We start from the raw sequence: 15,628 nt of genomic DNA, 5'->3' as shown, positions 1-15,628 counted from the left end.
TATCTTTATACTGCAGTTCCTGTACAGTTGTCTACGGGAGACAACAAGAAAGACTGTTTTATTTGAGGCTAGTTGGAAGCCGTTGGTGTACATATATTGACAGAGGTTGTCGATTTTAGTTTGGTAAGAAGATAAGTCAACAGTGTTGGTAACTCTGTTATGGCGTGGTCTATTAGTGTCTATTAAGGCGAGGTCGTCCGCATACAGAAGTACACTGGCACCGTCAACCTTAACAGAAGTAATGTCATAGAGCATGATGCTGAATAAGTTTGGCGCGATGATACTGCCCTGGGGAACCCCCATGTCCAGCGCATGGGTTTCGGACACCGAAGAGCCCACTCGGACAGACATCTTGCGATTGCTGATGAAGTTTTTGATGAATTGGTACATGTGGCCAGAGACACCGATTCTGCCGAGTTTTAGGAGTAGACGAGCATGCCAGACGCTGTCGTACGCAGATTTAATATCAAAGAAGGTTCCAAGAAGAGAATTATTACTATGTGCCAAGGTCTTTTTGATTTTTTCAGTGACGTGCACAATGTGGTCCGCACACGAACGACCTTGCCTAAAACCTGCCTGGCATGTAGGAATGATATTGTGTTTATTGAGGTGGAACTCCAGCCTCTGGTTCACCACACGCTCAAAGATCTTGCTGAGGTGGGGGGTTAGTGATATGGGGCGGTAACTGCCAGGTAGATTGCCCGGTTTTCCGCTCTTCAATACTGCTACTACTTGTGAGTCTGACCACGCTGCGGGGATAGTATCCTTTAACCAGCATAGGTTGAAAAACTGAGTGAGCAACTTAACAAAGTTAGGTGGTAGATGTTTTATCATGTGATATGATATTGGGTCTAAACCTGTGGATTTTTTTGGGTCTTTCACAGAAGAGATGGCGTTTTGGACTTCTTTTGCCTTAAACATGCAGTTTATAGGCAACTGGTTGTCATCTGGGGGGTATGTGAAACCCTTCTCCTGATCTAACCTATAATTGAGTCGTTCAGTATCTAGGGATTTTGATTGACTATTTTTGGCAAAAGTATCTGCTAATAGGTTTGCCTTTTCAGAGTCAGTTGTGGTCATTTTATCACCCGATAGTAGTGGCTTTTCTTTAGTTCTGTATCTACATTTAAATCTGCGGATTTTCTTCCAGATTTTGCCACAGTCTTTGTAATCTTTAGTTTCTTTGTGGACAAAGTTTTCCCAGTTTTGAAGTTTAGCCTCAGCGGTGATCTGGTTAAATTGTATTTCAGCTGACTTCATATTCGTGAAGTTAGCGTCTGAGCAGTGCCTGAGATATGTCCTAATGTGATATCGCTTGTTTGCCAAGGCTTCATCACAGTCTGCATTCCACCACTCATTCCTTTTGGCCTTACAGTTAGGATTTACTGATTTAAGCGGAATGTGATTATTGGCAGCAGTGAGTATACATTGACGTATGTTATTGTAAGAGGCTTCGATGTCATCCGTAAGGAGAGTTTCCTCCCTGACACCCTCGAGCTCCGCACGGAAGCTGTCCCAATTTGCCTGTTTGTAATTGTACTTTTTTCTGACCTCCGAGTTATTGCGATTAGGGGCGAAGTGGCGGAAGGTAAGAACAATGGGTAAGTGATCGGAGCCGAGGGCGTCCGGGAAAACGTTCCAGTCGATGTCAGTGACTATGGCATTTGAGCAAAGGGAGAGATCGATTGCTGACGGGGAATGGTCAGCTCTGTCTGGAAGTCTGGTTGCCGAGCCATCGTTTAGTATACAAAAGTCAGTTTCCAAAATGACGTCAGCAAGGTTGCTATTGGCATGTTTGTATCTAGGGTTAGCAGAGTCCCACAGAGGGTGGTGATTATTAAAATCACCCATCACGCACCAGTGTGCCCTGCCATGATCCAGGGATTTTAGCCAGTCGGTAGTTCCTTTTTTATTACACCCGTGGGGGTAATATATGTTAACTATGTTGAGGTTTTTGGATCCTTTTATTTCGATTTCAACAGCACATGTACTGAGATTTTCTGAACTAGGGATGAGAGGTGCAAAGGGTTTATAATTTAAGGAAGACTTTAGATAAATAGCTGTTTGAATGAGTTGCCCTGAGCCCTTTTGCTCTACTATGGGAGGGAAGTCAAAACCATCTATAGAAGGCAGTAGGGAGCGTTTTCTCTTGATTGACTGGATAACTAAGATGTCAGCAGAGTGATTTGATATATAATTATATAGCTGAGAGAAGTTAGAGTTGATAGAGCGACAGTTCCACTGTAATATGATAAATCCGTGACCGCTTTCACCTTGTTCAGCCATTTTAACACGCACAAAGAAGGTAAGTTAAAGGGCAGATTTAAAATAGGTTAAAAAGTGGTTTTGACAGCTTTCATATCCGTCACGGACAACTGCTTGGCACCAGCAAGGGCGCCCAGCGCCAGAGTGGCGCCGCCCGGAATGAAGCGTTCAACCTTGGTGTTGGAGAGTTGTGTGTATGTAGCTGAGAGGGAGTCGATCAGGTCGAGAGGGCTCTGCATCTGTCTGGCCTTAACCATGAAGCCGAGGCACTGCTCGATGAAACCTTGAAGGCCTCTTTGTTGTTCATTTAAATTTGCATATTGCTCTCCTGTTTTTAGCTTATCTAGTGCAGCGTCGGCTAGCTCAAGCTCTGCCTTCTCCTGCTCCTCCCTCATCTGCTGCTTTATTTCCTGTTCAGTTTTAAGTTTGTATTCTCTGAATCTCTGGGCCAATCCCTCCTCCATTCTCCCCATCAACCTCTCGAAGAGCTGCTCTTCTTTCGAGTCCTCCTTCCTGTTCTGGGCTTTGCGTAGGAGGGAGGCCTTTAACCCGGGGGTCCCATGAAGCGGCGCCTCTGCCCGAGCCGTCTGAGACTTACAGGGCGCCTGGGGGCCAGGATTTGGATTTTGCGAAGTTGTTTGGTGCTTCGCGGTTGCAGCAGAACTGTCCGCATGAACTGGAAGGAGTGTATTGTCATGTTCGGTCATTTTGTTTTTGATTTCTTGTATTTTATTTACTTGCCCACCCAGGGGGGGTCTCTGGACAGCCAAAGAGTACCCGGACCGGGGGGTTGAGGTCCGCCGGATCGGTTGCGGAGGGGGACGCCAGAAGGAGTCCCTCATTTCCGCTGGGGCAGTCGCTGTTTTATTTTGTTGTTTGGCGAGCTCGCGCCGCGCCCGATCCAGGGCCTCAGAATATGGTATGTATGCTGCCGACCTGATCTTATTGGCCTGCAGCCTCAGTCTCATTTCCGGGCATCCAAGATAAGCGGCGGAATGCTCGCCCTTGCAGTTTACGCAATGTTTGGCCTTGGTGCACGTCGCTCCGTCGTGGCCCTTGGAGCCACATCGGGGGCAGATCTGCACTTTTGATTTGCATTGTTGTTTTAGGTGCGATAGTCTCTGGCACTTCGTACAGCGCCGCACTGGAGGAGTGTAGGGTTCGACGCCGTACACCTCACTCTCCAGAACGACGCTGTCTGGAAGAATTGCCGTTGTAAACGTGACACGGACCGCCTGAGACGGTTTCCCATCCCTAAGGAGAAGACGGCGAAAAGATCGAACCGAGGAGGGGCCCTTTTCTACAAGACTCCCATCCTCCATCCGGACGCGCACGCCCACTGCCATCTCAGACAGGTCTGTTCCTGAATGTATTGTGGGTATGCGTTTAATGACACCTTCGGTTGTTACCTCCGGACGGTGGCATTTCACTTTGATGCCGCCGATCGAGTCCAGCCTCAATAGCTTGTTTTGTTGTGATGCTGAGGAGCACCCTACCAGGACGCTCCCAGCTGCCAGCATGCGTATTTCTTTGACCTCGCCGATGGCAAGGTCAAAAGTTTTTTTCCTCCTGAGGCCGAGTCCCTGCAATGTTGCAGGGCCCTCCTTCAGGTCCTGCACCACCACGGGGAACTCTAAGAAGGAGGGAGGAGGTTGCTTGGGTTGGTAAAGAAGTTTTCTTCGGGGTCTTTGTTTTGTGTGTGTGTGTGTATTGGCAGGTGGTAGTGGCTGTTGAGTTGTCTGGTTTTCTTGTGATTCAGTTAGGGGTTGGGAGGTGTCGACCCCCCGGGCAGATGTTGCATGGGAAATACCTGTGTTTCCCTGAAGAGGGGGACCCTCGCAGAGGACCTTTTGCTTCTTTTTCTTTTTGGGCTTCTTACGATTGACTTCGGTGAAGTCTTCCTCAAAATTATCAGTAATCTGAGAGCGTGGGGGGCTATCCCGGAAGAGAAGAGATTCCGGAGAGCTCTGCCCCCCCTCAGGGTCGTCCTCCCGCAATCTCTTTCTCTTGAAAGGAGAAGATATGCTGGTTTTCTCATTGGTGATTGCTTTATTAAGCTGTTTGGATTTTGGGGACTGACCAGTCCGGCTGGCCCGGTCAGTCTCATTCAGTGATTCCATGGGAATATCTGGGGCGCGGTCAGAACCGCTTGCTGTTTGGTCCATATTAAGGGACCAATCTTGCTCCCTCAGAGCAGTGGTGTCCGTTGGAAGGTAGTTATCTACCCAGATGAACGTTTCCCGCCTATCAGCAAAGGTGGTGTTTGGCAGTTTGTGTTTAGCAACTTGGCTCATCACTTACAAGGTACGGTACGGTTACCAAGAAAAAACAAGCCAAACAGCTCAGGGTTAAAAAGGCAGGATAAAAGCAGGGTAACAAAAGCGTCCCTAGACAAAGAGTGAGCTGAAGCTCACCCCTCTAGCGACTTTCACTTCTCTCCCGAGAAACACGAGGACTCCTGCAGGGCGAGTGGGAACGCCACCAAGGGCAGCTAGCCCCCTTTCTGGACCCACGCCAAGAGCAGAGGGAGCTGTGTCGTGTGTTTAAGACACAACGAAAATGTGATTGTCCCCCTTTACCCTCAGGAATTCGGGAGAAAATCGCTATTTGAGCACTGACTTGGCTATGTAAGCTCGAGGTGCGTTAAAGCAGTCGCTATGTAATCAGCATGTTTGCTTGTGAAAGAACGCACTCTACGCTGCCGTGTAAAGGCAGAAGGAAGCAAGTCCATGAAACATAGTTTCGAGAAAATCGACTTTTTGTGTTTGCATCACTGTTTTGGAATGAAAAGCCTAAAATGATGTTTTTGTTTGCTGATAACATGAAGGACATTATTGTGCGTTTCTGCTATGAATATTAAAACCCTCTTTTGATTCATCACTTAGAAATAATGATTTTTGTGGACTTACTGCCTTTTGCCGAATTAATTCCCCAAACTCATTCACTCAAAAATAATGGTAAAAGGCAGTAAGAGGACATACTGCTTTCTGCCAAATTATATCCCGACTTAAATCTTATTTTTTAAAAATGGCAAAAAGCAGCATTGGACTTACTGCTTTCTGCCATATTATATCCTGGGCGATATATCTGGCTGAGAAAAGGGCATAGAGCAGCAAGTGGACTTACTGCTTTCTGCTAATTTATTATCTCCGAAAATTGAAAGTAAAAGAAAATACACGCAACACTGCTTTTGGAACTTTTTTTCAAATGTGACTTTACGTCCAATGATTTCGTGAATTTCTGAATGCACAAACAACTTCCTTGGTGAACAATCTTGTATTTTCTTTTGTGATTAACTGAGACAAATGTTCCCGTTTTCTGAAATTTCAACACATGCTCAAGTTAGTCTTTGTCTTGGTTCCTCGTTTTGCTTATCGATCTGTGGTCGCTCACTCATGATTAACTTTATTGTTAATCCGTTCTTGTGTCATTGATATCGTTTAAAAAGACCATTATTTTTAATACAAGTCTTGATACTCTCTTTTGATATTCACAAGACAAATATTGACTTGAACGCAAGTCTTTTAACATTAAAATAAAAATCTAAGAAAACGTTTACACACACACACACGCTTTTTATCCTGCTGCTTGTCTGTAACACACACACACACACACACACACACACACACACACACACACACACACAGACACACACACACACACTTTTCTTTCCTTCTCACTGTCTTTCTCGCTTTCGTTTGCTAATAAGAATTAGAATCCAGGATCTGACAATAAGACGTTTTATTTATTGAGTTTGACTAACGATTTACAAAGAACACAAAATTAAAGCAACAGCATGACAAAAATAACTAGTGCGTCAAGCCGCCATTATACCAGAATTAAGAATAGGTCATCGTGCAGTCTTGATTTCCAAAGTACATGAAATTGAAGCAACAGCATGACAAAAAGAACTGGTTTGACAAGCCGCCATTATACCAGAATTAACAATAGATAATCGTGCAGTCTTGATTTCCAAAGGACACAAAATTAAAGCAACAGCAAGACAAAAAGAAATGGTTTGACAAACCGCCATTATACCAGAGTTAACAATATTATCGTGCAGTGTTGACTTTCAGCTGAAGTGTTCCACAGTCTTGAAAACTGTGTGATAAACTATATAAACATTTGTAGTTGTACACCATTTGCTACATTTGCTAGTAGAATTACATAGTAATTCACACACTGTCCACAAACATTGTAGTTGAGTGTTCAACTAGCAAAACCACAAACCTGCAAACTATGATGTAGTATATTTATTTATCACCCCATCTACCCCAGTTACAGTCTACATCCCTTCTAAAACTATTAACTGACATTCTGCCATCTGGCTGATGACAATTATCAACTACAGCGATTAACTGGATGCAGATTTTTTTCCATGAGCCTGTTTTGATAACTAACAAACAACATACAATCCCCCCCCCCCCCCCACCTCCTCCCCCTCCTCGTCCCCACGTTCTGCATCTCTGCGCTCAGCATCTGTTATTGTCAAACTGAAAGTTGTCAGTATTACTCCTCTTCCTCTTCTTTGGCCCATAACCGTCGTATGTTGCTGGCATTTTCATTTGGGCAAGTTCCATTGTGGCCTCTTCTCCTGCAAGCCGAGGTGGTTGTATCTCGCAGTTGCAACCTGCCAGCAACGCTTACACATCTGTCAAATGAAAAAGGCAGCAAAAGTGAGACATTTTATTGACAAATCTCCTCCCCACCCTCCTTCACATCATCCTTTTCCTCTCCCGCGCACATCACCTCCCCCCCCCCCCCCCCCCCCCCGGGCTACTATAATGACAAACGATTACTGCTGCTGCTGCTGATACTAATACTACTGCAACTTTCTTTCTTTATTTGGTGTTTAACGTCGTTTTCAACCATTCAAGGTTATATCGCGACGGGGAAATGGGGGAGATGGGATAGAGCCACTTGTCAATTGTTTCTTGTTCACAAAAGCACTAATCAAAATTTGCTCCAGGGGCTTGCAACGTAGTACAATATATTACCTTACTGGGAGAATGCAAGTTTCCAGTACAAAGGACTTAACATTTCTTACATACTGCTTGACTAAAATCTTTACAAAAATTGACTATATTCTATACAAGAAACACTTAACAAGGGTAAAAGGAGAAACAGAATCCGTTAGTCGCCTCTTACGACATGCTGGGGAGCATCGGGTAAATTCTTCCCCCTAACCCGCGGGGGGCAATACTACTGCAACGAAAATGATGTAAAGATGTTGCTCGTTTTAAAATATACCTCTTCAGCCCGAGAAAAGAAAGGAATGAAAAAATGTTGCACGCTATTTTTGGCTGTGTCAGTGAAACATACCTTGTTTTGGGCCCTTGAACATAAAGGGTCAGTGGTGGCGAGTATCCCTCAGTGTGCTGCAGCTGTCGTCGCTGCCTGTCCCACTTCGACTCACATTTCTGTCAAATACAATAGGACATAATACTTATTCCGATGGTTGGAAGCACAAAGAGACCGGAGAACAATCCTCCAGTATAATGTCATACTGTTCCAGATCTAACACGCTGTCAGCGCTCAAGACCACAAGTCACTCATTCTAGATCAAAACAACTATCTCTTTGTATTAGAAACATGCTAAATGCATCCATAAATATCATGATGAAAATACGGAGCAGAAGTGAATAGTCAAGAAGTCACGGTAGAAGTAGCGTACAACAACAAAACTATAATAAATGGGCATTTGAACTATGGCATTTTACTTGCTAGCTCCGTAATGCAAGTGCACATTAGAATACCCAAATCAGTCAGAAAATCAGTGTTGTCGTTGTAAATTCCCATACACCTAGAGAGAGAGAGTCATTTCAGACCGGAACGCAAAACTGCCAACAACAAAAATGAAACAAACAAACCAACTTACTGTTGCTTCGGATAGTTGAACACGTCGGCAGCAGCTCTCATCGCCATTTTCCCCGACAAAGGCCAGGGAAATAATGATACAATAAGCTTAGTTCTGATTGGTTAACCGCAGTCAGGATTACAAAAGGGTGAACGCGATTGGCTAATGGACATAGAGCGCTAAACCATGCAAACTCGTTTTGAGGCTTGCAAGGAAGTAAGTCCAGTGCAAACCTGAAAACCAAAAGTCTCTGGACTTGCTTCCATTTGCCGATTTTTATCCTTTGATTAATTTTTTTTTAGTGGACTTACTTCTTCAAAAAGTCCATAAATATTGATCGCACATCTTAGAAATTTTGACACAAGATGCGCCTTTTTCCCCTCTGCATTATGATATGAAAATCTCATTTTTACCAAATTTGGACTTACTGCCTTCTGCCAATACACGGCAGTACGGGCCAGCAACTGCAGTGAATTACTCGTGCTGAGTGTGACATGACATGCACGTGACAGAACACGACAGAGAAAGAGATGTCGGTATTGCCTACTTGGACAGACGAAGGTTGAGAATTTGGGAACTTAGTGGACTTTTTCATGCACAGAAGTGCCTCTGTCTTATCATCATTTAGTTTTAACTTATTTTCTACCATCCATGACTTAACATCTAAGATACAGGTCTGAATGGTCTCAGTGGATGGCGGCATGTGTCTCAGCGGGGGAACTAGGCTTATACAACTGGGTATCATCAGCAAACTGAAGACTGGTTTGAAACGGAATGATTTTGAATGAGGGCAGACAAGGGTTTGGTATACATAATGAAGAGGACAGGGCCAAGTACAGAGCCTTGAGGGACACCGAAAACAAGGGGGGCTGGGGCTGATCTCTGGCCATCGACAAGCACAGCCTGAGTTCTATCCGTAATAAGATGAAATTGTTTTTAAATGTCTTTTATGACGTCATATCCGGTGTGTGTCTGTGCATGTGTGTGTGTAGAGCGATTCAAACTAAACTACTAGACCGATCTTTATGAAATTTTACATGAGAGTTCCTGGGTATGAAATCCCCAGACGTTTTTTTCATTTTTTCGATAAATGTCTTTTATGACGTCATATCCGGCTTTTTGTAAAAGTTGAGGCGGCACTGTCACATCCTCATTTTTCAATCAAATTGATTGAAATTTTGGCCAAGCAATCTTCGACGAAGGCCGGACTTCGGTATTGCATTTCAACTTGGTGGCTTAAAAATTAATTAATGACTTTGGTCATTAAAAAATCAGAAAATTGTAAAAAAAAAAAAATGTATAAAACGATCCAAATTTACGTTCATCTTATTCTTCATCATTTCCTGATTCCAAAAACATATAAATATGTTATATCTGGATTATAAACAAGGTCTGAAAATTACAAATATAAAAATTATTATCAAAATCAAATTTCCGAAATCGATTTAAAAACAATTTCATCTTATTCCTTGTCGGTTCCTGATTCCAAAAACATATAGATATGATATGTTTGGATTAAAAACACGCTCAGAAAGTTAAAACGAAGAGAGGTACAGAAAAGCGTGCTATGCAGCACAGCGACACCACTACCGCGCTGAACAGGCTCGTCAGTTTCACTCCGTTTTGCACAAGCGGCGGACTACGGTCATTGTGAAAAAATGCAGTGCGTTCAGTTTCATTCTGTGAGTTCCACAGCTTGACTAAATGTAGTAATTTCGCCTTACGCGACTGTTACATTTAGTCAAGTTTTGACTGAATGTTTTAAGCATAGAGGGGGAATCCAGACGAGGGTCGTGGTGTATGTGTGTGTGTGTGTGTGTGTGTGTAGAGCGATTCAGAGTAAACTACTGGACCGATCTGTATGAAATTTTTCATGAGAGTTCCTGGGTATGATATCCCCAGACGTTTTCTTTCATTTTTTCGATAAATACCTTTGATGACGTCATATCCGGCATTTTGTAAAAGTTGAGGCGGCACTGTCACACCCTCATTTTTCAATCAAATTGATTGAAATTTTGGCAAAGCAATCTTCGACGAAGGCCGGACTTTGGTATTGCATTTCAGCTTGGAGGCTTAAAATTTAATTGATGACTTTGGTCATTAAAAATCTGAAAATTGTAATTAAAATTATTTTTTTATAAAACGATCCAAAATATTATTACGTTTATCGTATTCTTCATCATTTTCTGATTCCAAAAACATATAGATATGTTATATTCAGATTAAAAAGAACCTCTGAAAATTAAAAAAATTAAAAATTATGATTAAAATTAAATTTCCGAAATCGTTTTAAAAACAATTTCATCACAAGAACATACAATTACAAACTTAGTTTGCACTTCACATAACAGACATTTCTTACGTTCTTAGATTTACAAAGCGTGCCCCTTTTTAGAAGGGGGGGGGGGGTCTTTTTTCTGTTAGTATTTGTTGGTTTGGTTGCTAGCCGGTTGTGTGTTTGTGTGTGTGTGGTTTGACAGAGCAAAATGACGCTACAAATGATGTAGGCTTCCTCATGATGTAGGCTTCCTCATGATGTAGGCTTCCTCATGATGTAGGCTTCCTCGTGGTTCTTTAATACTATCTGGCGCAACCTCTCTTTTCTCGTCTTGTGCAATCCTACAGCCAGTACAACACTCGAGGTCTTTCCACCTCCACGACAACACAGACCTGTCAGCAGCCTCCCCGGGATCATGTCACTGGCACGGCTCTTTGACCCCAACCTTCACCTCACTCGTGATGGCGGCTACCCCTCCAACTCTTGTCAGCAATACGGCTGCTTTGTCGGTGCCTCTGTCACTACGAGTCAGTCTTCCGTTCGCAGTACGTAAGATCCCCCCTCCCCCGCCCCGCCCCCTCTTGAGTAGACAGTGAGGTACTACGGCTGATCATTGGTCATTTTGGATTGTTCTTACAGTATCCAGTGTCAAAGGAAACTTACAAGCTAATCAACTTGAAATCAAACCCACGTGCATTGTCAAAGGAAACGTGCAAGTTGATCAAATCAAACCCACTGTCAAAGGAAACTTACAAGTTGATTAAATCACACCCACTGTCAAAGGAAACTTACAAGTTGATCAAATCAAACCCACTGTCAAAGGAAACTTACAAGTTGATCAAATCAAACCCACTGTCAAAGGAACATTGTTATGTTTACGGTACGAGTATTTTGGGGATGTCTACGGTACCATGATCAGCTGCGTCCTTGCATAGATTCTATTTTGGGTGCACGTGACTATGGGACTGGTTCAGCCGAATGGCCCGCGACTCTAATTTGAATAGGTAAGCTAGCGTATTGTTTTCCGAGACTGACGCGAGGGGTGTGGCGGGGAAGAGGCTGTCACCCCTGTGATAAATGTAGCGGCCCGCATCCTGCCCGGGACTGAGAAGATCAAAGACAGCAGAGAGCGGTGTTACCGGGATTGTAATTGGACGGGTGAATTTTTCTGGTCGGATTACTTGTTGCATGTTCAGAAAAGTTTGTGCCGAGTTTTCACAAATCTTCAGTGCCAACTGACAGGAGAGAAAATGACATAGACCTTTCAGTGTAACTTGCTGGAGTGAGCTTGTGCTTCTTACGGACTGCCCAACTCTTCTAGGACTAAGTTCTGTGAAATCGGTGGACATTGCGCATGGCGAGTCAAGGATTCGGTGCCGTGTGGAATTGGAGAGTACGTGACACTGTGCATGTGATATATACCGGACAGACTTATATTTCTGAAGGGTGAGAGTGTTTCAGTCATGGTTGTACAATTTTGCATTGACTTTGTGATTATGCTTTTTTAATATAGTGACTTGCCGATAGTTCGAATTACGTTACTTTGTCAATTTCAAGAACAGTGTCCCAAATGCATGGAAGCCGGCTTTTGCGAAGAACCACTTGAAACCACTTGAAACCACTTGAAACCACTTCTTGAAACCACTTGAAACCACTTCTTGAAACCACTTGAAACCACTTGAAACCACAGGGGGGGGGGCGTGCGATCGAAACTTGAAAATAGCTATAAAGATAATCAGGGTGGGGGGCGGGGGTTGAGAGGAGAGCGGCGCTGTAGATATAGCACGTCCTGCTGTCTACGGTCAGTTCTTTTAGACTAGGACAGATTTCAGAAAATCTAACACCCTCGGGCATTTGTGGGTAATTAATGGCAACAGGTTGTTTCTTATAGATTTGGGTGTGCTGAATCCATTTCTGCCTGTTGCCAAAGTCAAAAATGCCTATATTCGTTACTATTCAACGGTTTCCAAGATGGCCGCCATGATATCAAGAGACTACTAATTCTCAAACAAATGCTTATATCTTTGGTGTTTTTAGAGATACAGTGTTAATTTTTGGCTAGTTGGTAGATGACCGATAGGCAATGGTTGCCTTGTCAGAGTATTTGACCTTGACCTTAAAGTCAAGGTCACATGAGACTTGACAATATTGACTTGTACTGTTTTGTCATGTGTGCATTTTAAGTTGTCTTTTGGCAGTAAACTACTGCGAACTAATCACTAAAAATAAGTGATATTACCCAGTAGGTATTCAGCATTAAAATGAATATACATTGATCATCATTCTGACAAGGTCAAGGTCATTTTGACCCCATATTTCAGATGTGTTTAAACTTGGACGCCATCAAGATTTGCAGTGGCTCATCTGTTGTACACACTGGACATCTGATTCAACAATTACATTTCAGCAGGGGTTCAGATCAATGGTGCACAATCAACTAGGTCAAAGGTCAAGGTCAAGGTCAAAGGTCACTATTTGGACCATTTATTCTCAAAAACGGGGCCTAAAATAGAGATAGGCCATTTGTGAGTAATTATGGTGTGCTCTTCCCATTGCTACTGTATGACAAAGTGTATATTTGCTAGTTTGTCCTGTATTATTAAATATTCAAAATGGCCGCCACAAGCCTGAAAACTCACCCACACACAAAAACTGACAATTCTTTAAACATAACCACTCTATTTATTATCAATTTTTGTTTCAACATACGTTTGCATCAATAACGTTGCATAATCAGTACAAATTTCAACAACATTTAAGATGTTATGGTATTTCTGTGGCAATTATAACACAATATACACAATCTCAAATGGGCTGAAGCTGAATATCAGAATCTGCTGGTAGTGAGGCTCAGTGGTCTCCGTACGTCCCTCAACTTCCTCAAAGCCATCGGGCGTCACATGGAGTGCTCTGGTCTTCTGGATCTGTGGGTCGAGAGCAATATCCTTGGCCCGAAAACAGCTGAACAGGTGCTGGCAGGCAAGTCCTATGTCAGAGGGATGCGAACTCATAAGTTGACCTGGCAAGCCTTGTGGAGAATACTCCTACCACAGTTGCTGCAGTACGTCCACGGCAGTGATGATGAGCTCGCACAAGAGATTGAAGACAAGATGGTTCGTGATGACACAGCAGCACTTGTACATCTTCTTGCCAACAAACGCTTCACAGACCTTGTGGACTCGTTTGCTGCTTCGCGGGCCAATCCAAACTTCCAGTTCTGGTGGGAGTACCTGAAGATGGTAGAAATTCTCCTCCAGTTCACACGCACCAGTAGAGATGGCGACTGGAATCTGCATCTTCAAGCTTTCACGGCAATGCTCCCCTACTTCATGAGATATGATCATACCAACTATGCTCGATCTCATTCACCTGTATTTTTTCCAAAAATCTCTTCTCTTGCCGCTTGTCTCGCGATTCATGTATAGTTTAATCTGTTAGTGTTCTGATGTAAGTCCAGCAGTAGATAGGTTAAGCCTATTTTAACATACTGGAAACTGGTAATCTTCCAGTAGGTATTAATTTAGTTTTACTAAAGCCTGCTGGGACACAAGTAATGGGTTAGTGCATTTGTAAACAGGAATCGCTTGACAAGTGGCCCCCTTCATCCCCCCCTTCCTCGTCCTGATATGGCTCTGCGTAGTCGGCTGGACGTTAAGCAACAAATAAACAAACAAACAAACTATGCTCGATGGGGCACAGTCTACGTCAGTGAAATGAATCAGCTCCCCGAAGAAGTGAAGAAGGAATTTGAAGCTGGGCACTTTGTTGTGAAGAGGAGCCAGAGCAAGTTCAACCAGGTGGACCCAGATCAAAGTCAAGAATGGCTGAACGGGATTGGAAAGTCATGTGGAGGGATTGTGGGCATCACAAAGACACCGTCTGCTCTGAACCGTTGGGCCCTCTCGTTCAATCTCCGATCTCACATTGCAGGAGAAACAAGAGCAGTCTTTGGAGCAGAGGTTGACGAGAAGAGCATTCACAACGAATGCAACAAGGCCAGAAAAAGACAAGACAAAACTGATGAAGAAAAGTTGTTTGACAACCTTAAACGCTTCAAGGTTTTTTCTCTGGATGTGCCTGAAGATCTGCAGAACATTGCATCGAAGGATCTTACAACCAAGAACATCGAAGAAAACCTGTTGACAGCACGTGAAAAAAGACAAGAACAGGTGAAAACATTTGTTCGGGAGAGACTTGTGCCCTGTGAAGAGAGGAAAGTGAAATTCCGCGATGCTCTGCCGAAGAACAAGCCTCTGACATTTGCCAGTCTGTACGAGGTGAAGCAGAAGGATGCAAAGAGTGGGAAACAAAAGACGGTCAAAGCTGACAGAAAGATTCTTCAGCGGTTGATCACGGCCTATGAAGCAGGGCGCAGTGTTGATCTTTCTGTGATCATGAAGCATGAGCTGATGCCAGTACCCCCTTCACTTGCTGAAACTGATGGCAGTTTAAGGTCAGGATCAAAAGCAAGCTTGCTTAAAATCCTCACAAGTGGTGTAAACTGTCCTCCAGGCATTGAAGCACATGAGCTTGGAGACAAGGCAACACTTGTCGTTGATGGGCAAGCACATGTTTGTGCACTTGGAAAGCCACAAGGTGCAGCTACATTTGGTGATCTTGCTGACACATTCGTCAAGTCTCTCCTTGCCCAAGGACATGCCTTTAAACGCACCGACATCGTCTTTGATCGGTATGATCAGCTGTCAATCAAAGGTGGAACAAGAAAGAAGCGGAGCAAAGGAGCTCAGCCCATCAGGAAACTGATAGAGTCTAAGGACACACCCCTGCCAGCCAAATGGGACAACTTCATGTCTCACCCTGAGAACAAAGCTGATCTGGCCAAATTTCTGTCTCGGCAACTCATCCTGCAGGCACCAGATGACAAAACTGTTGTGGTTTCCGGTGGTTTCAGTGATCCAACTCAAGTTGAGTCATCCAAGCCAGACGTGGACACGACTCCGCTAGAGGCCAGTCACGAAGAGGGTGATACACGTGTTGTTCTGCATTGTGTGAACAGCGATGCAACCAGCCTGGTTGTTTCTTCACAAGACACAGATGTAGCTGTATTGATTCTTGCACATTTTGACAAAATGAAGTGCAAGAAAGTGTGGATGAAAACTGGCACAGCAAAGCGTAGACAGTACATCCCAGTTCACAATATTGCCAAGAGACCTGACATGGAGAAGGCAAAGCTCCAGAACTTGATAGGATTCCACGCCATCACTGGC

At 43.7% G+C, this 15,628-nt stretch overlaps 1 long non-coding RNA gene across 1 annotated transcript; it reads right to left on the bottom strand.

The window, feature by feature from the left end:
* Nucleotides 1–6,709: 6,709 nt before the first annotated feature.
* On the bottom strand, nt 6,710–8,568 carry LOC138958077 (uncharacterized). Its single transcript, XR_011453286.1, has 3 exons — nt 8,144–8,568; nt 7,588–7,685; nt 6,710–6,916 (listed from the first exon to the last, which is right to left on the bottom strand). It is a non-coding gene; the product is annotated as an uncharacterized lncRNA (long non-coding RNA).
* Between the last annotated feature and the right edge of the window lie 7,060 nt (nt 8,569–15,628).

The sequence above is a fragment of the Littorina saxatilis genome, linkage group LG2 (assembly GCF_037325665.1).
Source record: "Littorina saxatilis isolate snail1 linkage group LG2, US_GU_Lsax_2.0, whole genome shotgun sequence".
NCBI classification, from domain to species: domain Eukaryota; kingdom Metazoa; phylum Mollusca; class Gastropoda; order Littorinimorpha; family Littorinidae; genus Littorina; species Littorina saxatilis.
Note: the sequence above shows the minus strand (reverse complement) of the source record. Positions and strands in the feature narration are given on the sequence as shown.